General features: G+C 49.2%; 1 protein-coding gene and 2 non-coding genes across 3 annotated transcripts in view; 1 reads left to right on the top strand and 2 right to left on the bottom strand.

Annotated features, from left to right (window-relative positions):
- LOC124609918 (sex determination protein fruitless-like) overlaps positions 1–25,193 on the top strand; it is a 458,799-nt gene that overhangs the window by 380,040 nt on the left and 53,566 nt on the right. The gene's annotated exons all lie outside the window — the stretch shown is intronic.
- Positions 8,273–8,347, bottom strand: Trnas-cga. Its single transcript has one exon. It is a non-coding gene; the product is annotated as a tRNA-Ser (tRNA).
- Trnal-caa lies at positions 24,828–24,902 on the bottom strand. The gene has a single exon. It is a non-coding gene; the product is annotated as a tRNA-Leu (tRNA).

Raw genomic sequence — 25,193 nt, 5'->3', positions numbered from 1 at the left:
CGTAGCCATGGACTTAGCTGAAGGCTATTCTAACTGTCTCTCGGCAATTGAGAGAAAGGCTTCGTCAGTGTAGTCGCTAGCAAAGTCGTCGTACAACTGGGGTCGAGTGCTATATCGTATCTCGAGACCTGCCTTGTGGTGGCGCTCGGTCTGCGATCACACAGTTGCGACACGCGGGTCCAACATGTACTAAATGGACCGCGGCAGATTTAAGCTACCACCTAGCAAGTGTGGTGTCTGGCGGTGACACCACAATTAGAATTGCAGTTCTCTGTGACAGCTCAAGTAGCCACCAGAGAGTACATTAATGCTATTCATGTTTAGTGTTGTTATGATGCCTGGTAGAGTATGTAAGCGGTGTGAACAGCCTCAGATGTTAAGTGATCACTGTGAAGGAGATAGATATGCTGCATACTCATGTGAGACAGTGTTATTAGACCTGATAAAGTTTGAAAGGGGTCTCATTGTGGATCTCCATTTGGACACTTGGTTGAATCACACAGTATCCAGATTTGTGGGACATTTGCATGTGGCAACAGCCCAATGTTGGACTGCATAGGAACATGAAGGGAGGTTCTGATTAAACAAATTTGATCACCCAAAGGGAAGCTCACCATATTGTGCACCAAGCACATCATAACCCCTTCACATCTGTGCCTTCCATCTGAGCACAAGTAATGGACTCCTTGCAACATTCTAAGCCATCCTGCACCACTGGCTGCAACCTAGCCATCAGCTGGATTAGTGAATTACTGTCCCATGTACAGGCTGCTATTAACACCACAACACAAAGAGCTGTATTTGGAGTGGTGCTGTGATGAACAAACAGGGACAGCTGATGAATTGTATTGCATTCTGTACGGAAATGAATCAAGGTTTTGCAATATCCTTGATGACTATCATCAATGAGTATGGCAGCAGCTGGATTATGTAATTACTGCCCCATGTATAGGCTGCTGTTAACACCACAACACAAATGGCTACATTTGGAATGGTTCCGTGCCCAAGAAGGATGGACTGCTGATGGATGGCATCACACTGTAGTCAGCAATGAATCAAAGTTCTGAAATATCCTGGATGACCATAAACAGTGAGTAAGGCAGCAATGGGGTGGGGAGGTTCCATTCTTCCAGTCTTTTGGAGAGGCGGAGCGGTGTTTCTTCTGGTGTCATGGTGTGAGGGGCCATTGAGGTCACAGCTGGTAATCCTTGAGGGAACTGTGACAGAAGAGAGGTATGTCACAGGTATCATGTGTCATCATGTGTTACTTCTCACGTGTCAGCGTTGCGGTGCCTTTTTGAATAGGACAATGCCAATCCACATACGGCACATGTCTCTATGAACTGTCTAAATGATGTTGAGGTACTACTGCGACCAGCAAGATACACAGATCTGCCCTCAATAGAATGTTTGCAGGACCATCTTGACTGCCAGGTCTGTCCCAGTGCCAATATCCAGGATATCAAGGATTGGTTACAACACTTGTGGGCATGGGTGATCACAGAAATTTGTACAAGAGGAGGCATGATTTAAAAAGTGCCTTTTGCTTATACCTTTGCTGAGTCTGAGAAACAGGCCTACCTCAAGACATAAATTTGATAGGAAACACACAAAGTCACTGTACCTTATTTAACTGCAGGTTATCCAGCCAATATTTTTTAAAGGTAGATTAACGTTATACCTTAGAGGAAAGACTATTCTATTACTATATCGAAAATGCCTCTTTTTTTGTTATTACAATGAATGTGGGCAAAAGAAACCTTTTAAAACAACCATAAAGTTGGTTGGTAGATCAACTGTTGACAGCTTACGACTGAACAAAAGAGGTTGTACATTTAACTGCATAGCCATAGCAACTGGGCTGGGTAACTCATATGTCTGCGACTGCAAGTCATGATAGATTGCACCCCCATATGCCCTTTTAAGAAGGCCCCAACATCTTTTAGATTTTGATATTTCACACTTATTTTCCTCTCTCCCAGCACATAAAATTGTAACATTGAAATAACCGAGAAAAGATGAGGTACTAAATGCCTTCTCTGAAAAAGGCTTAGAACAGATAGTTCAGACCTCTCTCTCGATGGAAATATATTAGAGCTAATGGCAACAAATACACCAGACCTCTTTGAGACCATAGATGAAGTGTAGATACATACATATACAGTGTACCATGACTGTCTTTCCCACCTCTATTACAATCATGGCCAATGACCTTGTTGCAGTGGTAACAACGGTTCCTGTCAGATCACTGAAGTTAAATGCTGTCAGGCTGTGCTAGCTCTCGGATGAGTGACCATCCAGTCTGCCGAGTGCTGTTGGCAAGCGGGGTGTGCTCAGCCCTTGTGAGGCAAACTGAGGAGCTACTTGACTGAGAAGTAGTGGTTCCAGTCTTGTAAACTGACATACGGCCAGGGGAGAGTGGTGTGCTGACCTCATGCCCCTCCATATCTGCATCCAATGACACCTGTGGGCTAAAAATGACATGGCAGCCGGTCGGTATCAATGGGCCTTTCAAGGCATGTTTGGATGGAGTTTAGTAGAGTTTAGTATTACAAACACACTACTTTGCAAAACTGATTGCATTTACTTTGTACAAGACAAACACTAACTGATTGTTGAGATTAAGTTGCGTAGTGAGTGCAGGGGCTGCTCCAACTGACTGTTGGAGCTGTCCCCCTAAATAATTCATTATGTTCTGTACATTGAAATAACTGAGAAAAGATGGGGTACTAAATGCCTTCTCTGAAAAAGGCTTAGAACAGATAGTTCAGAACCTCTCTCTCGATGGAAATATACTAGAGCTAATGGCAACAAATACACCAGACCTCTTTGAGCATCTCTACACTGAAACTGGTATAAACGATCATGAGGTAGTTATAGCAACAATGAATACCAAAGTACAAAGGGCAAATGAAACAAGTAGAAGATTTATATGGTTGGTAATCTAGACAAAGAAGCAATAGTCTCTCATCTTAATGAGGAAAATAAAATTTTTGGTGCAAGTGAGGAGCAATAAAGGAACTATGGCTCAAGTTTAAAAGAGTAGTTGATCATGCACTGGACAGATACATGCCCATTAGAACAGTTAATGATGGGAGGGACCCTTCATGGTATCTAGTTAATGTAACGAAACTTCTAAAGAAACAGAGACTACTTCATGACTGAAGTGAAACAAATCAAAGGGCTATAGATAGAGAGCTGCTGAATGCAATAAGTTTAGCTGTCAAGAGAGCAATGTGCAAAGCCTTCATTGATTACCTTAGCACAATATTGTCAAAACGTCTCTCGCAAAACCCAATGAAATTCTTTTTGTATGTAAAGGCTAGTTGCACCAATGATCTGTCACCCACAGGCGAGACAGGAACTAAAATTGAGGGTAGCAAATCAAGAGAAGAAATGATTACATCTGCTATCAAATGTTCATTTACAAAAGGAAAATCCAGGAGTATTCCCGCATTTTAATTCTTGGAGCACTGAAAAGGTGAGTAAAATAGATATTGGTGTCAAATGTGTTAAGAAACAGTTGAAATCTTTAAAACTGATCAAAACTCCAGGGCCCACTGAATACCTATTAATTTACGTACCAGATTTGTAGCTGAGGTAGCCTCTCGGTTAACTACAAACAATCATAGAGCCCTTGAACAAGAAACCATGCCCAGTAGTGGGAAGAAAGCACAAGTGATACCTGTCTACAAGTATGACAGCAGAAGCAATCCACAAAACTGCCTTCCAACATCAACTAACATTGATTTGTTGCAGAATTTTAGAATATATTGAGTCCAAACATAATGAATTATGCTGAACAGATTGATCTCCTACATGCCACTCAGCTCAGATTTTGAAAACATCTTTCATGTGAAATCCAACTCACACTTTTCTCACATGGCATATTGAAATCCATGGATCAAGGCAGTCAAACAGGTATAGTATTTCTCAGTTTCTGAAAAGCAATTGACTCAGTACCTTACCTATGCTATTATCAAAAGTGGTATCATATGGTATATTAAACAAAAATTTGTGACTGGATTAACCCTTTTGCGGCTACAAGGACCGAGCATCCTGGCTGCCCGCCTGGCAGATGGGAGGAAATGCAGTGTCTGCCTGGCTGACGGGCAGCAGACCCAGCCCTGTGGCCGCTGGAGGCTACAGCCACTGCAGGCTTCCCACATGTTCCCGTGTGCAGAGAACCACTGTTCAGTAATGTGAAATTTTCACTGAAGTGCAATAAATGCAGGATAAACTTGTACTGGTCCCTGGCCATTATGTTAGAAAATATTGGTGTTTGAAGCAAAGAATCTGTCTACCAATATTCATTCACTTCTAACTTTTTACTTCTAGTCATAAGCAGAGAACACACCAGGAAGCAATAAAATTCTGCTGGCTCTATATGCCAGTGTCATTTTGTCACTGGATGATTCTCCATCATACTTACTTCATCTTCTTTTTGGTCTTCAGAGGAAGAATCTTCTGTCATGACGTCTTCATGACGTCAAGGATTCAGCAATATATCCAGACGCATCCAAGAAAGCTCCGAAGTATCACTACAATGTATGTTGCTACTATTCAAAAGAATATTCATGATTTCCTTGTCTGATACATTGTGTCCTGACATGGCAAAGGCTACACATGTGAACACTTTCATCTCACCAGAAGTGAAAAGAGGACTGACTGAATATTAGACTCATAAGCAAAAACGGCCCAGGGGAAGTGGAAACTAAAGAGCTTTCCTACATTACAGAGAAGACTAGATAATGGCACTGTTGTCAGAAACGTGGACAACAGCAAGTAGCCATTGTATTGTGTATGTTTACCTGCTCCTGAGCTTGGGCGTATATGAATGCCATTAGCCATCTGGACTTTCCGCCTGCCAGGCATACATGAATGCCCATAGACGTCTGGCCTTTCTACCCATTGGGCATACATATACGCCTGTAGGTATCTGGCCTTTCTATCTGCTGGGCACATATGTATGCCATTAGCTGTGAAAAGGTTAAGGATTTTTTTGGAAGATGGGACACAGGATGGATGGGACACAGGATGGATGGAGCTCATCTATGGATGTAGAGGTAACTTCAAGTCTTCCCCAAGGAAGTGTGTTGGGTCCCTTGCTACTCATGTTATGTATTAATGAGCTTGTAGGCAACACTGATAGTAATGGCAGACTTTTCACATATGATGCAGTTATCTATAATGAAGTACAGTTGGAAAGAAACTGCACAAATCTTGGCAGGATTTCAAAGTGGTGCAAAGACTGACAATTTGATTTACCTGAAAACTGTGCATTTCACAAAACGAAAAAAGAAGTATTATATGACTATAATATCAATGAGTCTGAATTGGAATCAGTCAATTCAAACAAACAAATACCTGGGTTTAACTCTTTCTAGCGATACAAAATGAAATGATCATAGAGGCTCAATTGTGGGTGAAGCAGGTGCTAGACTTCCATTAATTGGCAGAATACTAGGAATATGCGATCAGTCTATGAAGGAGATTGCTTACAAATGTCTTGTGGAACTCTTCCTAGAATACTGCTCAACTGTTTGGAACCTGTACAATATAGGACTGTCAGGGGATATTGAACATACACAGAGAAGAGCAGCAAAAATGGTCAGAGGTTTCTTTGATGAGAGGGAGAGTGTCACAGAGATGTTGAAAGAACTGAACTGGTGGACTCTTGAGAATAGATGTAAACTATTCTGAGAAAATCTACGTACAAAGTTTCAGGAACCAGAATTAAATGATGATTCTAGGAATATACTACAACGATCTACATATTACTCTCACAAGGACTGTGAGAACAAGATCAAACTAAATACAATGTGTACAGAAGCACTTAAACAGTCATGACTCCAGTGTTCCACACATGAGTGGGATGGGAGGGAGCTCTAATACCTGGTACAGTGGGACATAGTTTCTGCAATGCACTTAGCAGTGGTCTTGTTCATAGCTGTAATTCAGCAACTTCATATTATTTCAACAGAGATAAGAAGTCATTCATCAATTGCACATGAAAACCTTTATTTGGTTCACTTCAATACTAACAACAGCTTAAACTATCATCTTCAGAAGTTAAATAGACTAAAATCATTGGTAAGCCAATGTCAAAATAATAATGAAATGGTTGTGTCCTCTGCTACAGAATTAATAAAATAGAGTGACATCACTAAAAATATATGCATTGGGTGACGAGTAGCAAACAAAGAACGGTCAATTCACAAACTGTATATAGTATATGTGGTGAAAGTCAACCAACATACTTTATCTTTCTGGTAAACCTTCCGGGATGTAAGGTTGTGGTCCATGAAACTCTTCAGCTCCTAACGTTTCATCCAGAGCTGCGCTGGACATCTTCAGAGGGGTGTTTCTCCTCCGGTGAGTCTTGCCGACTGACGGGTCGGACGTCTGAGAGTGACTTATATATTGTAGAAAGTGGGCGTGACCAGAGTTACACGTGATATGCAGAGATAATCTTTGTCAGAGATAAAACTTAACTATTGATTGTAATCTCTGACAAAGATTCTCTCTGCATATCACGTGTAACTCTGGCCACGCCCACTTTCTACGATATATAAGTCGCTCTCAGACGTCCGACCCGTCAGTCGGCAAGACTCACCGGAGGAGAAACACCCCTCTGAAGATGTCCAGCACAGCTCTGGACGAAACGTTAGAAGCTGAAGAGTTTCATGGACCACGACCTTACATCTCGGAAGGTTTACCAGAAGATATGTCATCCGGTCGTGAAAGCCTTCATACTATACTTTATCTTTGTTGAATTAATTGTGGTTTACAGAGTATGGATGTAAATGTAGATGTGTTCTATTTTGACAATGTTCTACAAATATTCACATCCATCAAGATTGCAAAATAATGCCAAGACTGCTGCCACAATAAGAGAAGATATAATTTCCTGTGAACTGCCTGACAAACAATTGTTGTTAGTGTTTAATTAGCCACAGTGTATTCCATTGCACTCAGCAATGCTAAATCTGCAGTCTAATTCAGTCTCAGGCAATCATTACTAGAAATGCATGAGAATTCTGTAATGAATAAAAAGTCTATTCCACACTATACTAGGGGAGAAAGTGCTATTATGTCTTGGCCCCCTTTGTGGATGTCTATGCTTTTGGGCCAACCTGCCTCAGGAGGGGATACAATGACTTAATGACATGCTTCCTAACTGTTTCATGCATGGGTCCAGACCATATTGAATGCTATGGCACACTGATAAGTGGGCTCATACTGCCACATGATTTGTTAATTTGACTTGGTTTTGTAATCAGTGAAATAATATCAGCTTACAGAATGAGATTTTCACTCTGCAGCGGAGTGTGCGGTGATGTGAAACTTCCTAGCAGATTAAAACTGTGTGCCTGACCGAGACTCGAACTCGGGACCTTTGCCTTTCGCGGGCAAGTGCTCTACCAACTGAGCTACCGAAGCACGACTCACGCCCGGTACTCACAGCTTTACTTCTGCCAGTACCTTGTCTCCTACCTTCCAAACTTTACAGAAGCTCTCCTGCGAACCTTGCAGAACTAGCACTCCTGAAAGAAAGGATACTGCGGAGACATGGCTTAGCCACAGCCTGGGGGATGTTTCCAGAATGAGATTTTCACTCTGCAGCGGAGTGTGCGCTGATGTGAAACTTCCTAGCAGATTAAAACTGTGTGCCCGACCGAGACTCGAACTCGGGACCTTTGCCTTTCGCGGGCAAGTGCTCTACCAACTGAGCTACCGAAGCACGACTCACGCCCGGTACTCACAGCTTTACTTCTGCCAGTACCTCGTCTCCTACCTTCCAAACTTTACAGAAGCTCTCCTGCGAACCTTGCAGAACTAGCACTCCTGAAAGAAAGGATACTGCGGAGACATGGCTTAGCCACAGCCTGGGGGATGTTTCCAGAATGAGATTTTCACTCTGCAGCGGAGTGTGCGCTGATGTGAAACTTCCTAGCAGATTAAAACTGTGTGCCCGACCGAGACTCGAACTCGGGACCTTTGCCTTTCGCGGGCAAGTGCTCTACCAACTGAGCTACCGAAGCACGACTCACGCCCGGTACTCACAGCTTTACTTCTGCCAGTACCTCGTCTCCTACCTTCCAAACTTTACAGAAGCTCTCCTGCGAACCTTGCAGAACTAGCACTCCTGAAAGAAAGGATACTGCGGAGACATGGCTTAGCCACAGCCTGGGGGATGTTTCCAGAATGAGATTTTCACTCTGCAGCGGAGTGTGCGCTGATGTGAAACTTCCTAGCAGATTAAAACTGTGTGCCCGACCGAGACTCGAACTCGGGACCTTTGCCTTTCGCGGGCAATTGCTCTACCAACTGAGCTACCGAAGCACGACTCACGCCCGGTACTCACAGCTTTACTTCTGCCAGTACCTCGTCTCCTACCTTCCAAACTTTACAGAAGCTCTCCTGCGAAACTTGCAGAACTAGCACTCCTGAAAGAAAGGATACTGCGGAGACATGGCTTAGCCACAGCCTGGGGGATGTTTCCAGAATGAGATTTTCACTCTGCAGCGGAGTGTGCGCTGATGTGAAACTTCCTAGCAGATTAAAACTGTGTGCCCGACCGAGACTCGAACTCGGGACCTTTGCCTTTCGCGGGCAAGTGCTCTACCAACTGAGCTACCGAAGCACGACTCACGCCCGGTACTCACAGCTTTACTTCTGCCAGTACCTCGTCTCCTACCTTCCAAACTTTACAGAAGCTCTCCTGCGAACCTTGCAGAACTAGCACTCCTGAAAGAAAGGATACTGTGGAGACATGGCTTAGCCACATCCTGGGGGATGTTTCCAGAATGAGATTTTCACTCTGCAGCGGAGTGTGCGCTGATGTGAAACTTCCTAGCAGATTAAAACTGTGTGCCCGACCGAGACTCGAACTCGGGACCTTTGCCTTTCGCAGGCAAGTGCTCTACCAACTGAGCTACCGAAGCACGACTCACGACCGGTACTCACAGCTTTACTTCTGCCAGTACCTCGTCTCCTACCTTCCAAACTTTACAGAAGCTCTCCTGCGAACCTTGCAGAACTAGCACTCCTGAAAGAAAGGATACTGCGGAGACATGGCTTAGCCACAGCCTGGGGGATGTTTCCAGAATGAGATTTTCACTCTGCAGCGGAGTGTGCGCTGATGTGAAACTTCCTAGCAGATTAAAACTGTGTGCCCGACCGAGACTCGAACTCGGGACCTTTGCCTTTCGCGGGCAAGTGCTCTACCAACTGAGCTACCGAAGCACGACTCACGCCCGGTACTCACAGCTTTACTTCTGCCAGTACCTCGTCTCCTACCTTCCAAACTTTACAGAAGCTCTCCTGCGAACCTTGCAGAACTAGCACTCCTGAAAGAAAGGATACTGTGGAGACATGGCTTAGCCACATCCTGGGGGATGTTTCCAGAATGAGATTTTCACTCTGCAGCGGAGTGTGCGCTGATGTGAAACTTCCTAGCAGATTAAAACTGTGTGCCCGACCGAGACTCGAACTCGGGACCTTTGCCTTTCGCAGGCAAGTGCTCTACCAACTGAGCTACCGAAGCACGACTCACGACCGGTACTCACAGCTTTACTTCTGCCAGTACCTCGTCTCCTACCTTCCAAACTTTACAGAAGCTCTCCTGCGAACCTTGCAGAACTAGCACTCCTGAAAGAAAGGATACTGCGGAGACATGGCTTAGCCACAGCCTGGGGGATGTTTCCAGAATGAGATTTTCACTCTGCAGCGGAGTGTGCGCTGATGTGAAACTTCCTAGCAGATTAAAACTGTGTGCCCGACCGAGACTCGAACTCGGGACCTTTGCCTTTCGCGGGCAAGTGCTCTACCAACTGAGCTACCGAAGCACGACTCACGACCGGTACTCACAGCTTTACTTCTGCCAGTACCTCGTCTCCTACCTTCCAAACTTTACAGAAGCTCTCCTGCGAACCTTGCAGAACTAGCACTCCTGAAAGAAAGGATACTGCGGAGACATGGCTTAGCCACAGCCTGGGGGATGTTTCCAGAATGAGATTTTCACTCTGCAGCGGAGTGTGCGCTGATGTGAAACTTCCTAGCAGATTAAAACTGTGTGCCCGACCGAGACTCGAACTCGGGACCTTTGCCTTTCGCGGGCAAGTGCTCTACCAACTGAGCTACCGAAGCACGACTCACGCCCGGTACTCACAGCTTTACTTCTGCCAGTACCTCGTCTCCTACCTTCCAAACTTTACAGAAGCTCTCCTGCGAACCTTGAAGAACTAGCACTCCTGAAAGAAAGGATACTGCGGAGACATGGCTTAGCCACAGCCTGGGGGATGTTTCCAGAATGAGATTTTCACTCTGCAGCGGAGTGTGCGCTGATGTGAAACTTCCTAGCAGATTAAAACTGTGTGCCCGACCGAGACTCGAACTCGGGACCTTTGCCTTTCGCGGGCAAGTGCTCTACCAACTGAGCTACCGAAGCACGACTCACGCCCGGTACTCACAGCTTTACTTCTGCCAGTACCTCGTCTCCTACCTTCCAAACTTTACAGAAGCTCTCCTGCGAACCTTGCAGAACTAGCACTCCTGAAAGAAAGGATACTGCGGAGACATGGCTTAGCCACAGCCTGGGGGATGTTTCCAGAATGAGATTTTCACTCTCCAGCGGAGTGTGCGCTGATGTGAAACTTCCTAGCAGATTAAAACTGTGTGCCCGACCGAGACTCGAACTAGGGACCTTTGCCTTTCGCGGGCAAGTGCTCTACCAACTGAGCTACCGAAGCACGACTCACGCCCGGTACTCACAGCTTTACTTCTGCCAGTACCTCGTCTCCTACCTTCCAAACTTTACAGAAGCTCTCCTGCGAACCTTGCAGAACTAGCACTCCTGAAAGAAAGGATACTGCGGAGACATGGCTTAGCCACAGCCTGGGGGATGTTTCCAGAATGAGATTTTCACTCTGCAGCGGAGTGTGCGCTGATGTGAAACTTCCTAGCAGATTAAAACTGTGTGCCCGACCGAGACTCGAACTCGGGACCTTTGCCTTTCGCGGGCAAGTGCTCTACCAACTGAGCTACCGAAGCACGACTCACGCCCGGTACTCACAGCTTTACTTCTGCCAGTACCTCGTCTCCTACCTTCCAAACTTTACAGAAGCTCTCCTGCGAACCTTGCAGAACTAGCACTCCTGAAAGAAAGGATACTGCGGAGACATGGCTTAGCCACAGCCTGGGGGATGTTTCCAGAATGAGATTTTCACTCTCCAGCGGAGTGTGCGCTGATGTGAAACTTCCTAGCAGATTAAAACTGTGTGCCCGACCGAGACTCGAACTCGGGACCTTTGCCTTTCGCGGGCAAGTGCTCTACCAACTGAGCTACCGAAGCACGACTCACGCCCGGTACTCACAGCTTTACTTCTGCCAGTACCTCGTCTCCTACCTTCCAAACTTTACAGAAGCTCTCCTGCGAACCTTGCAGAACTAGCACTCCTGAAAGAAAGGATACTGCGGAGACATGGCTTAGCCACAGCCTGGGGGATGTTTCCAGAATGAGATTTTCACTCTGCAGTGGAGTGTGCGCTGATGTGAAACTTCCTAGCAGATTAAAACTGTGTGCCCGACCGAGACTCGAACTCGGGACCTTTGCCTTTCGCGGGCAAGTGCTCTACCAACTGAGCTACCGAAGCACGACTCACGCCCGGTACTCACAGCTTTACTTCTGCCAGTACCTCGTCTCCTACCTTCCAAACTTTACAGAAGCTCTCCTGCGAACCTTGCAGAACTAGCACTCCTGAAAGAAAGGATACTGCGGAGACATGGCTTAGCCACAGCCTGGGGGATGTTTCCAGAATGAGATTTTCACTCTGCAGCGGAGTGTGCGCTGATGTGAAACTTCCTAGCAGATTAAAACTGTGTGCCCGACCGAGACTCGAACTCGGGACCTTTGCCTTTCGCGGGCAAGTGCTCTACCAACTGAGCTACCGAAGCACGACTCACGCCCGGTACTCACAGCTTTACTTCTGCCAGTACCTCGTCTCCTACCTTCCAAACTTTACAGAAGCTCTCCTGCGAACCTTGCAGAACTAGCACTCCTGAAAGAAAGGATACTGCGGAGACATGGCTTAGCCACAGCCTGGGGGATGTTTCCAGAATGAGATTTTCACTCTGCAGCGGAGTGTGCGCTGATGTGAAACTTCCTAGCAGATTAAAACTGTGTGCCCGACCGAGACTCGAACTCGGGACCTTTGCCTTTCGCGGGCAAGTGCTCTACCAACTGAGCTACCGAAGCACGACTCACGCCCGGTACTCACAGCTTTACTTCTGCCAGTACCTCGTCTCCTACCTTCCAAACTTTACAGAAGCTCTCCTGCGAACCTTGCAGAACTAGCACTCCTGAAAGAAAGGATACTGCGGAGACATGGCTTAGCCACAGCCTGGGGGATGTTTCCAGAATGAGATTTTCACTCTCCAGCGGAGTGTGCGCTGATGTGAAACTTCCTAGCAGATTAAAACTGTGTGCCCGACCGAGACTCGAACTCGGGACCTTTGCCTTTCGCGGGCAAGTGCTCTACCAACTGAGCTACCGAAGCACGACTCACGCCCGGTACTCACAGCTTTACTTCTGCCAGTACCCCGTCTCCTACCTTCCAAACTTTACAGAAGCTCTCCTGCGAACCTTGCAGAACTAGCACTCCTGAAAGAAAGGATACTGCGGAGACATGGCTTAGCCACAGCCTGGGGGATGTTTCCAGAATGAGATTTTCACTCTGCAGCGGAGTGTGCGCTGATGTGAAACTTCCTAGCAGATTAAAACTGTGTGCCCGACCGAGACTCGAACTCGGGACCTTTGCCTTTCGCGGGCAAGTGCTCTACCAACTGAGCTACCGAAGCACGACTCACGCCCGGTACTCACAGCTTTACTTCTGCCAGTACCTCGTCTCCTACCTTCCAAACTTTACAGAAGCTCTCCTGCGAACCTTGCAGAACTAGCACTCCTGAAAGAAAGGATACTGCGGAGACATGGCTTAGCCACAGCCTGGGGGATGTTTCCAGAATGAGATTTTCACTCTGCAGCGGAGTGTGCGCTGATGTGAAACTTCCTAGCAGATTAAAACTGTGTGCCCGACCGAGACTCGAACTCGGGACCTTTGCCTTTCGCGGGCAAGTGCTCTACCAACTGAGCTACCGAAGCACGACTCACGCCCGGTACTCACAGCTTTACTTCTGCCAGTACCGCGTCTCCTACCTTCCAAACTTTACAGAAGCTCTCCTGCGAACCTTGCAGAACTAGCACTCCTGAAAGAAAGGATACTGCGGAGACATGGCTTAGCCACAGCCTGGGGGATGTTTCCAGAATGAGATTTTCACTCTGCATCGGAGTGTGCGCTGATGTGAAACTTCCTAGCAGATTAAAACTGTGTGCCCGACCGAGACTCGAACTCGGGACCTTTGCCTTTCGCGGGCAAGTGCTCTACCAACTGAGCTACCGAAGCACGACTCACGCCCGGTACTCACAGCTTTACTTCTGCCAGTACCTCGTCTCCTACCTTCCAAACTTTACAGAAGCTCTCCTGCGAACCTTGCAGAACTAGCACTCCTGAAAGAAAGGATACTGCGGAGACATGGCTTAGCCACAGCCTGGGGGATGTTTCCAGAATGAGATTTTCACTCTGCAGCGGAGTGTGCGCTGATGTGAAACTTCCTAGCAGATTAAAACTGTGTGCCCGACCGAGACTCGAACTCGGGACCTTTGCCTTTCGCGGGCAAGTGCTCTACCAACTGAGCTACCGAAGCACGACTCACGCCCGGTACTCACAGCTTTACTTCTGCCAGTACCTCGTCTCCTACCTTCCAAACTTTACAGAAGCTCTCCTGCGAACCTTGCAGAACTAGCACTCCTGAAAGAAAGGATACTGCGGTGACATGGCTTAGCCACAGCCTGGGGGATGTTTCCAGAATGAGATTTTCACTCTGCAGCGGAGTGTGCGCTGATGTGAAACTTCCTAGCAGATTAAAACTGTGTGCCCGACCGAGACTCGAACTCGGGACCTTTGCCTTTCGCGGGCAAGTGCTCTACCAACTGAGCTACCGAAGCACGACTCACGCCCGGTACTCACAGCTTTACTTCTGCCAGTACCTCGTCTCCTACCTTCCAAACTTTACAGAAGCTCTCCTGCGAACCTTGCAGAACTAGCACTCCTGAAAGAAAGGATACTGCGGAGACATGGCTTAGCCACAGCCTGGGGGATGTTTCCAGAATGAGATTTTCACTCTGCAGCGGAGTGTGCGCTGATGTGAAACTTCCTAGCAGATTAAAACTGTGTGCCCGACCGAGACTCGAACTCGGGTCCTTTGCCTTTCGCGGGCAAGTGCTCTACCAACTGAGCTACCGAAGCACGACTCACGCTCGGTACTCACAGCTTTACTTCTGCCAGTACCTCGTCTCCTACCTTCCAAACTTTACAGAAGCTCTCCTGCGAACCTTGCAGAACTAGCACTCCTGAAAGAAAGGATACTGCGGAGACATGGCTTAGCCACAGCCTGGGGGATGTTTCCAGAATGAGATTTTCACTCTGCAGCGGAGTGTGCGCTGATGTGAAACTTCCTAGCAGATTAAAACTGTGTGCCCGACCGAGACTCGAACTCGGGACCTTTGCCTTTCGCGGGCAAGTGCTCTACCAACTGAGCTACCGAAGCACGACTCACGCCCGGTACTCACAGCTTTACTTCTGCCAGTACCTCGTCTCCTACCTTCCAAACTTTACAGAAGCTCTCCTGCGAACCTTGCAGAACTAGCACCCCTGAAAGAAAGGATACTGCGGAGACATGGCTTAGCCACAGCCTGGGGGATGTTTCCAGAATGAGATTTTCACTCTGCAGCGGAGTGTGCGCTGATGTGAAACTTCCTAGCAGATTAAAACTGTGTGCCCGACCGAGACTCGAACTCGGGACCTTTGCCTTTCGCGGGCAAGTGCTCTACCAACTGAGCTACCGAAGCACGACTCACGCCCGGTACTCACAGCTTTACTTCTGCCAGTACCTCGTCTCCTACCTTCCAAACTTTACAGAGGCTCTCCTGCGAACCTTGCAGAACTAGCACTCCTGAAAGAAAGGATACTGCGGAGACATGGCTTAGCCACAGCCTGGGGGATGTTTCCAGAATGAGATTTTCACTCTGCAGCGGAGTGTGCGCTGATGTGAAACTTCCTAGCAGATTAAAACTGTGTGCCCGACCGAGACTCGAACTCGGGACCTTTGCCTTTCGCGGGCAAGTGCTCTACCAACTGAGCTACCGAAGCACGACTCACGCCCGGTACTCACAGCTTTACTTCTGCCAGTACCTCGTCTCCTACCTTCCAAACCTTACAGAAGCTCTCCTGCGAACCTTGCAGAACTAGCACTCCTGAAAGAAAGGATACTGCGGAGACATGGCTTAGCCACAGCCTGGGGGATGTTTCCAGAATGAGATTTTCACTCTGCAGCGGAGTGTGCGCTGATGTGAAACTTCCTAGCAGATTAAAACTGTGTGCCCGACCGAGACTCGAACTCGGGACCTTTGCCTTTCGCGGGCAAGTGCTCTACCAACTGAGCTACCGAAGCACGACTCACGCCCGGTACTCACAGCTTTACTTCTGCCAGTACCTCGTCTCCTACCTTCCAAACTTTACAGAAGCTCTCCTGCGAACCTTGCAGAACTAGCACTCCTGAAAGAAAGGATACTGCGGAGACATGGCTTAGCCACAGCCTGGGGGATGTTTCCAGAATGAGATTTTCACTCTGCAGCGGAGTGTGCGCTGATGTGAAACTTCCTAGCAGATTAAAACTGTGTGCCCGACCGAGACTCGAACTCGGGACCTTTGCCTTTCGCGGGCAAGTGCTCTACCAACTGAGCTACCGAAGCACGACTCACGCCCGGTACTCACAGCTTTACTTCTGCCAGTACCTCGTCTCCTACCTTCCAAACTTTACAGAAGCTCTCCTGCGAACCTTGCAGAACTAGCACTCCTGAAAGAAAGGATACTGCGGAGACATGGCTTAGCCACAGCCTGGGGGATGTTTCCAGAATGAGATTTTCACTCTCCAGCGGAGTGTGCGCTGATGTGAAACTTCCTAGCAGATTAAAACTGTGTGCCCGACCGAGACTCGAACTCGGGACCTTTGCCTTTCGCGGGCAAGTGCTCTACCAACTGAGCTACCGAAGCACGACTCACGCCCGGTACTCACAGCTTTACTTCTGCCAGTACCTCGTCTCCTACCTTCCAAACTTTACAGAAGCTCTCCTGCGAACCTTGCAGAACTAGCACTCCTGAAAGAAAGGATACTGCGGAGACATGGCTTAGCCACAGCCTGGGGGATGTTTCCAGAATGAGATTTTCACTCTGCAGCGGAGTGTGCGCTGATGTGAAACTTCCTAGCAGATTAAAACTGTGTGCCCGACCGAGACTCGAACTCGGGACCTTTGCCTTTCGCGGGCAAGTGCTCTACCAACTGAGCTACCGAAGCACGACTCACGCCCGGTACTCACAGCTTTACTTCTGCCAGTACCTCGTCTCCTACCTTCCAAACTTTACAGAAGCTCTCCTGCGAACCTTGCAGAACTAGCACTCCTGAAAGAAAGGATACTGCGGAGACATGGCTTAGCCACAGCCTGGGGGATGTTTCCAGAATGAGATTTTCACTCTGCAGCGGAGTGTGCGCTGATGTGAAACTTCCTAGCAGATTAAAACTGTGTGCCCGACCGAGACTCGAACTCGGGACCTTTGCCTTTCGCGGGCAAGTGCTCTACCAACTGAGCTACCGAAGCACGACTCACGCCCGGTACTCACAGCTTTACTTCTGCCAGTACCTCGTCTCCTACCTTCCAAACTTTACAGAAGCTCTCCTGCGAACCTTGCAGAACTAGCACTCCTGAAAGAAAGGATACTGCGGAGACATGGCTTAGCCACAGCCTGGGGGATGTTTCCAGAATGAGATTTTCACTCTGCAGCGGAGTGTGCGCTGATGTGAAACTTCCTAGCAGATTAAAACTGTGTGCCCGACCGAGACTCGAACTCGGGACCTTTGCCTTTCGCGGGCAAGTGCTCTACCAACTGAGCTACCGAAGCACGACTCACGCCCGGAACTCACAGCTTTACTTCTGCCAGTACCTCGTCTCCTACCTTCCAAACTTTACAGAGGCTCTCCTGCGAACCTTGCAGAACTAGCACTCCTGAAAGAAAGGATACTGCGGAGACATGGCTTAGCCACAGCCTGGGGGATGTTTCCAGAATGAGATTTTCACTCTGCAGCGGAGTGTGCGCTGATGTGAAACTTCCTAGCAGATTAAAACTGTGTGCCCGACCGAGACTCGAACTCGGGACCTTTGCCTTTCGCGGGCAAGTGCTCTACCAACTGAGCTACCGAAGCACGACTCACGCCCGGTACTCACAGCTTTACTTCTGCCAGTACCTCGTCTCCTACCTTCCAAACTTTACAGAAGCTCTCCTGCGAACCTTGCAGAACTAGCACTCCTGAAAGAAAGGATACTGCGGAGACATGGCTTAGCCACAGCCTGGGGGATGTTTCCAGAATGAGATTTTCACTCTGCAGCGGAGTGTGCGCTGATGTGAAACTTCCTAGCAGATTAAAACTGTGTGCCCGACCGAGACTCGAACTCGGGACATTTGCCTTTCGCGGGCAAGTGCTCTACCAACTGAGCTACCGAAGCACGACTCACGCCCGGTACTCACAGCTTTACTTCTGCCAGTACCTCGTCTCCTACCTTCCAAACTTTACAGAAGCTCTCCTGCGAACCTTGCAGAACTAGCACTCCTGAAAGAAAGGATACTGCGGAGACATGGCTTAGCCACAGCCTGGGGGATGTTTCCAGAATGAGATTTTCACTCTGCAGCGGAGTGTGCGCTGATGTGAAACTTCCTAGCAGATTAAAACTGTGTGCCCGACCGAGACTCGAACTCGGGACCTTTGCCTTTCGCGGGCAAGTGCTCTACCAACTGAGCTACCGAAGCATGACTCACGCCCGGTACTCACAGCTTTACTTCTGCCAGTACCTCGTCTCCTACCTTCCAAACTTTACAGAAGCTCTCCTGCGAACCTTGCAGAACTAGCACTCCTGAAAGAAAGGATACTGCGGAGACATGGCTTAGCCACAGCCTGGGGGATGTTTCCAGAATGAGATTTTCACTCTGCAGCGGAGTGTGCGCTGATGTGAAACTTCCTAGCAGATTAAAACTGTGTGCCCGACCGAGACTCGAACTCGGGACCTTTGCCTTTCGCGGGCAAGTGCTCTACCAACTGAGCTACCGAAGCACGACTCACGCCCGGTACTCACAGCTTTACTTCTGCCAGTACCTCGTCTCCTACCTTCCAAACTTTACAGAAGCTCTCCTGCGAACCTTGCAGAACTAGCACTCCTGAAAGAAAGGATACTGCGGAGACATGGCTTAGCCACAGCCTGGGGGATGTTTCCAGAATGAGATTTTCACTCTGCAGCGGAGTGTGCGCTGATGTGAAACTTCCTAGCAGATTAAAACTGCGTGCCCGACCGAGACTCGAACTCGGGACCTTTGCCTTTCGCGGGCAAGTGCTCTACCAACTGAGCTACCGAAGCACGACTCACGCCCGGTACTCACAGCTTTACTTCTGCCAGTACCTCGTCTCCTACCTTCCAAACTTTACAGAAGCTCTCCTGCGAACCTTGCAGAACTAGCACTCCTGAAAGAAAGGATACTGCGGAGACATGGCTTAGCCACAGCCTGGGGGATGTTTCCAGAATGAGATTTTCACTCTGCAGCGGAGTGTGCGCTGATGTGAAACTTCCTAGCAGATTAAAACTGTGTGCCCGACCGAGACTCGAACTCGGGACCTTTGCCTTTCGCGGGCAAGTGCTCTACCAACTGAGCTACCGAAGCACGACTCACGCCCGGTACTCACAGCTTTACTTCTGCCAGTACCTCGTCTCCTACCTTCCAAACTTTACAGAAGCTCTCCTGCGAACCTTGCAGAACTAGCACTCCTGAAAGAAAGGATACTGCGGAGACATGGCTTAGCCACAGCCTGGGGGATGTTTCCAGAATGAGATTTTCACTCTGCAGCGGAGTGTGCGCTGATGTGAAACTTCCTAGCAGATTAAAACTGTGTGCCCGACCGAGACTCGAACTCGGGACCTTTGCCTTTCGCGGGCAAGTGCTCTACCAACTGAGCTACCGAAGCACGACTCACGCCCGGTACTCACAGCTTTACTTCTGCCAGTACCTCGTCTCCTACCTTCCAAACTTTACAGAAGCTCTCCTGCGAACCTTGCAGAACTAGCACTCCTGAAAGAAAGGATACTGCGGAGACATGGCTTAGCCACAGCCTGGGGGATGTTTCCAGAATGAGATTTTCACTCTGCAGCGGAGTGTGCGCTGATGTGAAACTTCCTAGCAGATTAAAACTGTGTGCCCGACCGAGACTCGAACTCGGGACCTTTGCCTTTCGCGGGCAAGTGCTCTACCAACTGAGCTACCGAAGCACGACTCACGCCCGGTACTCACAGCTTTACTTCTGCCAGTACCTCGTCTCCTACCTTCCAAACTTTACAGAAGCTCTCCTGCGAACCTTGCAGAACTAGCACTCCTGAAAGAAAGGATACTGCGGAGACATGGCTTAGCCACAGCCTGGGGGATGTTTCCAGAATGAGATTTTCACTCTGCAGCGGAGTGTGCGCTGATGTGAAACTTCCTAGCAGATTAAAACTGTGTGCCCGACCGAGACTCGAACTCGGGACCTTTGCCTTTCGCGGGCAAGTGCTCTACCAACTGAGCTACCGAAGCACGACTCACGCCCGGTACTCACAGCTTTACTTCTGCCAGTACCTCGTCTCCTACCTTCCAAACTTTACAGAAGCTCTCCTGCGAACCTTGCAGAACTAGCACTCCTGAAAGAAAGGATACTGCGGAGACATGGCTTAGCCACAGCCTGGGGGATGTTTCCAGAATGAGATTTTCACTCTGCAGCGGAGTGTGCGCTGATGTGAAACTTCCTAGCATATTAAAACTGTGTGCCCGACCGAGACTCGAACTCGGGACCTTTGCCTTTCGCGGGCAAGTGCTCTACCAACTGAGCTACCGAAGCACGACTCACGCCCGGTACTCACAGCTTTACTTCTGCCAGTACCTCGTCTCCTACCTTCCAAACTTTACAGAAGCTCTCCTGCGAACCTTGCAGAACTAGCACTCCTGAAAGAAAGGATACTGCGGAGACATGGCTTAGCCACAGCCTGGGGGATGTTTCCAGAATGAGATTTTCACTCTGCAGCGGAGTGTGCGCTGATGTGAAACTTCCTAGCAGATTAAAACTGTGTGCCCGACCGAGACTCGAACTCGGGACCTTTGCCTTTCGCGGGCAAGTGCTCTACCAACTGAGCTACCGAAGCACGACTCACGCCCGGTACTCACAGCTTTACTTCTGCCAGTACCTCGTCTCCTACCTTCCAAACTTTACAGAAGCTCTCCTGCGAACCTTGCAGAACTAGCACTCCTGAAAGAAAGGATACTGCGGAGACATGGCTTAGCCACAGCCTGGGGGATGTTTCCAGAATGAGATTTTCACTCTGCAGCGGAGTGTGCGCTGATGTGAAACTTCCTAGCAGATTAAAACTGTGTGCCCGACCGAGACTCGAACTCGGGACCTTTGCCTTTCGCGGGCAAGTGCTCTACCAACTGAGCTACCGAAGCACGACTCACGCCCGGTACTCACAGCTTTACTTCTGCCAGTACCTCGTCTCCTACCTTCCAAACTTTACAGAAGCTCTCCTGCGAACCTTGCAGAACTAGCACTCCTGAAAGAAAGGATACTGCGGAGACATGGCTTAGCCACAGCCTGGGGGATGTTTCCAGAATGAGATTTTCACTCTGCAGCGGAGTGTGCGCTGATGTGAAACTTCCTAGCAGATTAAAACTGTGTGCCCGACCGAGACTCGAACTCGGGACCTTTGCCTTTCGCGGGCAAGTGCTCTACCAACTGAGCTACCGAAGCACGACTCACGCCCGGTACTCACAGCTTTACTTCTGCCAGTACCTCGTCTCCTACCTTCCAAACTTTACAGAAGCTCTCCTGCGAACCTTGCAGAACTAGCACTCCTGAAAGAAAGGATACTGCGGAGACATGGCTTAGCCACAGCCTGGGGGATGTTTCCAGAATGAGATTTTCACTCTGCAGCGGAGTGTGCGCTGATGTGAAACTTCCTAGCAGATTAAAACTGTGTGCCCGACCGAGACTCGAACTCGGGACCTTTGCCTTTCGCGGGCAAGTGCTCTACCAACTGAGCTACCGAAGCACGACTCACGCCCGGTACTCACAGCTTTACTTCTGCCAGTACCTCGTCTCCTACCTTCCAAACTTTACAGAAGCTCTCCTGCGAACCTTGCAGAACTAGCACTCCTGAAAGAAAGGATACTGCGGAGACATGGCTTAGCCACAGCCTGGGGGATGTTTCCAGAATGAGATTTTCACTCTGCAGCGGAGTGTGCGCTGATGTGAAACTTCCTAGCAGATTAAAACTGTGTGCCCGACCGAGACTCGAACTCGGGACCTTTGCCTTTCGCGGGCAAGTGCTCTACCAACTGAGCTACCGAAGCATGACTCACGCCCGGTACTCACAGCTTTACTTCTGCCAGTACCTCGTCTCCTACCTTCCAAACTTTACAGAAACTTTCCTGCGTACCTTGCAGAACTAGCACTCCTGAAAGAAAGGATACTGCGGAGACATGGCTTAGCCACAGCCTGGGGGATGTTTCCAGAATGAGATTTTCACTCTGCAGCGGAGTGTGCGCTGATGTGAAACTTCCTAGCAGATTAAAACTGTGTGCCCGACCGAGACTCGAACTCGGGACCTTTGCCTTTCGCGGGCAAGTGCTCCACCAACTGAGCTACCGAAGCACGACTCACGCCCGGTACTCACAGCTTTACTTCTGCCAGTACCTCGTCTCCTACCTTCCAAACTTTACAGAAGCTCTCCTGCGAACCTTGCAGAACTAGCACTCCTGAAAGAAAGGATACTGCGGAGACATGGCTTAGCCACAGCCTGGGGGATGTTTCCAGAATGAGATTTTCACTCTGCAGCGGAGTGTGCGCTGATGTGAAACTTCCTAGCAGATTAAAACTGTGTGCCCGACCGAGACTCGAACTCGGGACCTTTGCCTTTCGCGGGCAAGTGCTCTACCAACTGAGCTACCGAAGCACGACTCACGCCCGGTACTCACAGCTTTACTTCTGCCAGTACCTCGTCTCCTACCTTCCAAACTTTACAGAAGCTCTCCTGCGAACCTTGCAGAACTAGCACTCCTGAAAGAAAGGATACTGCGGAGACATGGCTTAGCCACAGCCTGGGGGATGTTTCCAGAATGAGATTTTCACTCTGCAGCGGAGTGTGCGCTGATGTGAAACTTCCTAGCAGATTAAAACTGTGTGCCCGACCGAGACTCGAACTCGGGACCTTTGCCTTTCGCGGGCAAGTGCTCTACCAACTGAGCTACCGAAGCACGACTCACGCCCGGTACTCACAGCTTTACTTCTGCCAGTACCTTGTCTCCTACCTTCCAAACTTTACAGAAGCTCTCCTGCGAACCTTGCAGAACTAGCACTCCTGAAAGAAAGGATACTGCGGAGACATGGCTTAGCCACAGCCTGGGGGATGTTTCCAGAATGAGATTTTCACTCTGCAGCGGAGTGTGCGCTGATGTGAAACTTCCTAGCAGATTAAAACTGTGTGCCCGACCGAGACTCGAACTCGGGACCTTTGCCTTTCGCGGGCAAGTGCTCTACCAACTGAGCTACCGAAGCACGACTCACGCCCGGTACTCACAGCTTTACTTCTGCCAGTACCTCGTCTCCTACCTTCCAAACTTTACAGAAGCTCTCCTGCGAACCTTGCAGAACTAGCACTCCTGAAAGAAAGGATACTGCGGAGACACAGCTTAGCCACAGCCTGGGGGATGTTTCCAGAATGAGATTTTCACTCTGCAGCGGAGTGTGCGCTGATGTGAAACTTCCTAGCAGATTAAAACTGTGTGCCCGACCGAGACTCGAACTCGGGACCTTTGCCTTTCGCGGGCAAGTGCTCTACCAACTGAGCTACCGAAGCACGACTCACGCCCGGTACTCACAGCTTTACTTCTGCCAGTACCTCGTCTCCTACCTTCCAAACTTTACAGAAGCTCTCCTGCGAACCTTGCAGAACTAGCACTCCTGAAAGAAAGGATACTGCGGAGACATGGCTTAGCCACAGCCTGGGGGATGTTTCCAGAATGAGATTTTCACTCTGCAGCGGAGTGTGCGCTGATGTGAAACTTCCTAGCAGATTAAAACTGTGTGCCCGACCGAGACTCGAACTCGGGACCTTTGCCTTTCGCGGGCAAGTGCTCTACCAACTGAGCTACCGAAGCACGACTCACGCCCGGTACTCACAGCTTTACTTCTGCCAGTACCTCGTCTCCTACCTTCCAAACTTTACAGAAGCTCTCCTGCGAACCTTGCAGAACTAGCACTCCTGAAAGAAAGGATACTGCGGAGACATGGCTTAGCCACAGCCTGGGGGATGTTTCCAGAATGAGATTTTCACTCTGCAGCGGAGTGTGCGCTGATGTGAAACTTCCTAGCAGATTAAAACTGTGTGCCCGACCGAGACTCGAACTCGGGACCTTTGCCTTTCGCGGGCAAGTGCTCTACCAATTGAGCTACCGAAGCACGACTCACGCCCGGTACTCACAGCTTTACTTCTGCCAGTACCGCGTCTCCTACCTTCCAAACTTTACAGAAGCTCTCCTGCGAACCTTGCAGAACTAGCACTCCTGAAAGAAAGGATACTGCGGAGACATGGCTTAGCCACAGCCTGGGGGATGTTTCCAGAATGAGATTTTCACTCTGCAGCGGAGTGTGCGCTGATGTGAAACTTCCTAGCAGATTAAAACTGTGTGCCCGACCGAGACTCGAACTCGGGACCTTTGCCTTTCGCGGGCAAGTGCTCTACCAACTGAGCTACCGAAGCACGACTCACGCCCGGTACTCACAGCTTTACTTCTGCCAGTACCTCGTCTCCTACCTTCCAAACTTTACAGAAGCTCTCCTGCGAACCTTGCAGAACTAGCACTCCTGAAAGAAAGGATACTGCGGAGACATGGCTTAGCCACAGCCTGGGGGATGTTTCCAGAATGAGATTTTCACTCTGCAGCGGAGTGTGCGCTGATGTGAAACTTCCTAGCAGATTAAAACTGTGTGCCCGACCGAGACTCGAACTCGGGACCTTTGCCTTTCGCGGGCAAGTGCTCTACCAACTGAGCTACCGAAGCACGACTCACGCCCCGTACTCACAGCTTTACTTCTGCCAGTACCTCGTCTCCTACCTTCCAAACTTTACAGAAGCTCTCCTGCGAACCTTGCAGAACTAGCACTCCTGAAAGAAAGGATACTGCGGAGACATGGCTTAGCCACAGCCTGGGGGATGTTTCCAGAATGAGATTTTCACTCTGCAGCGGAGTGTGCGCTGATGTGAAACTTCCTAGCAGATTAAAACTGTGTGCCCGACCGAGACTCGAACTCGGGACCTTTGCCTTTCGCGGGCAAGTGCTCTACCAACTGAGCTACCGAAGCACGACTCACGCCCGGTACTCACAGCTTTACTTCTGCCAGTACCTCGTCTCCTACCTTCCAAACTTTACAGAAGCTCTCCTGCGAACCTTGCAGAACTAGCACTCCTGAAAGAAAGGATACTGCGGAGACATGGCTTAGCCACAGCCTGGGGGATGTTTCCAGAATGAGATTTTCACTCTGCAGCGGAGTGTGCGCTGATGTGAAACTTCCTAGCAGATTAAAACTGTGTGCCCGACCGAGACTCGAACTCGGGACCTTTGCCTTTTGTGGGCAAGTGCTCTACCAACTGAGCTACCGAAGCACGACTCACGCCCGGTACTCACAGCTTTACTTCTGCCAGTACCTCGTCTCCTACCTTCCAAACTTTACAGAAGCTCTCCTGCGAACCTTGCAGAACTAGCACTCCTGAAAGAAAGGATACTGCGGAGACATGGCTTAGCCACAGCCTGGGGGATGTTTCCAGAATGAGATTTTCACTCTGCAGCGGAGTGTGCGCTGATGTGAAACTTCCTAGCAGATTAAAACTGTGTGCCCGACCGAGACTCGAACTCGGGACCTTTGCCTTTCGTGGGCAAGTGCTCTACCAACTGAGC

Source organism: Schistocerca americana, chromosome 1, assembly GCF_021461395.2.
Source record: "Schistocerca americana isolate TAMUIC-IGC-003095 chromosome 1, iqSchAmer2.1, whole genome shotgun sequence".
Classification (NCBI taxonomy): domain Eukaryota; kingdom Metazoa; phylum Arthropoda; class Insecta; order Orthoptera; family Acrididae; genus Schistocerca; species Schistocerca americana.
This window is presented reverse-complemented; position numbering and strand designations above follow the sequence as displayed.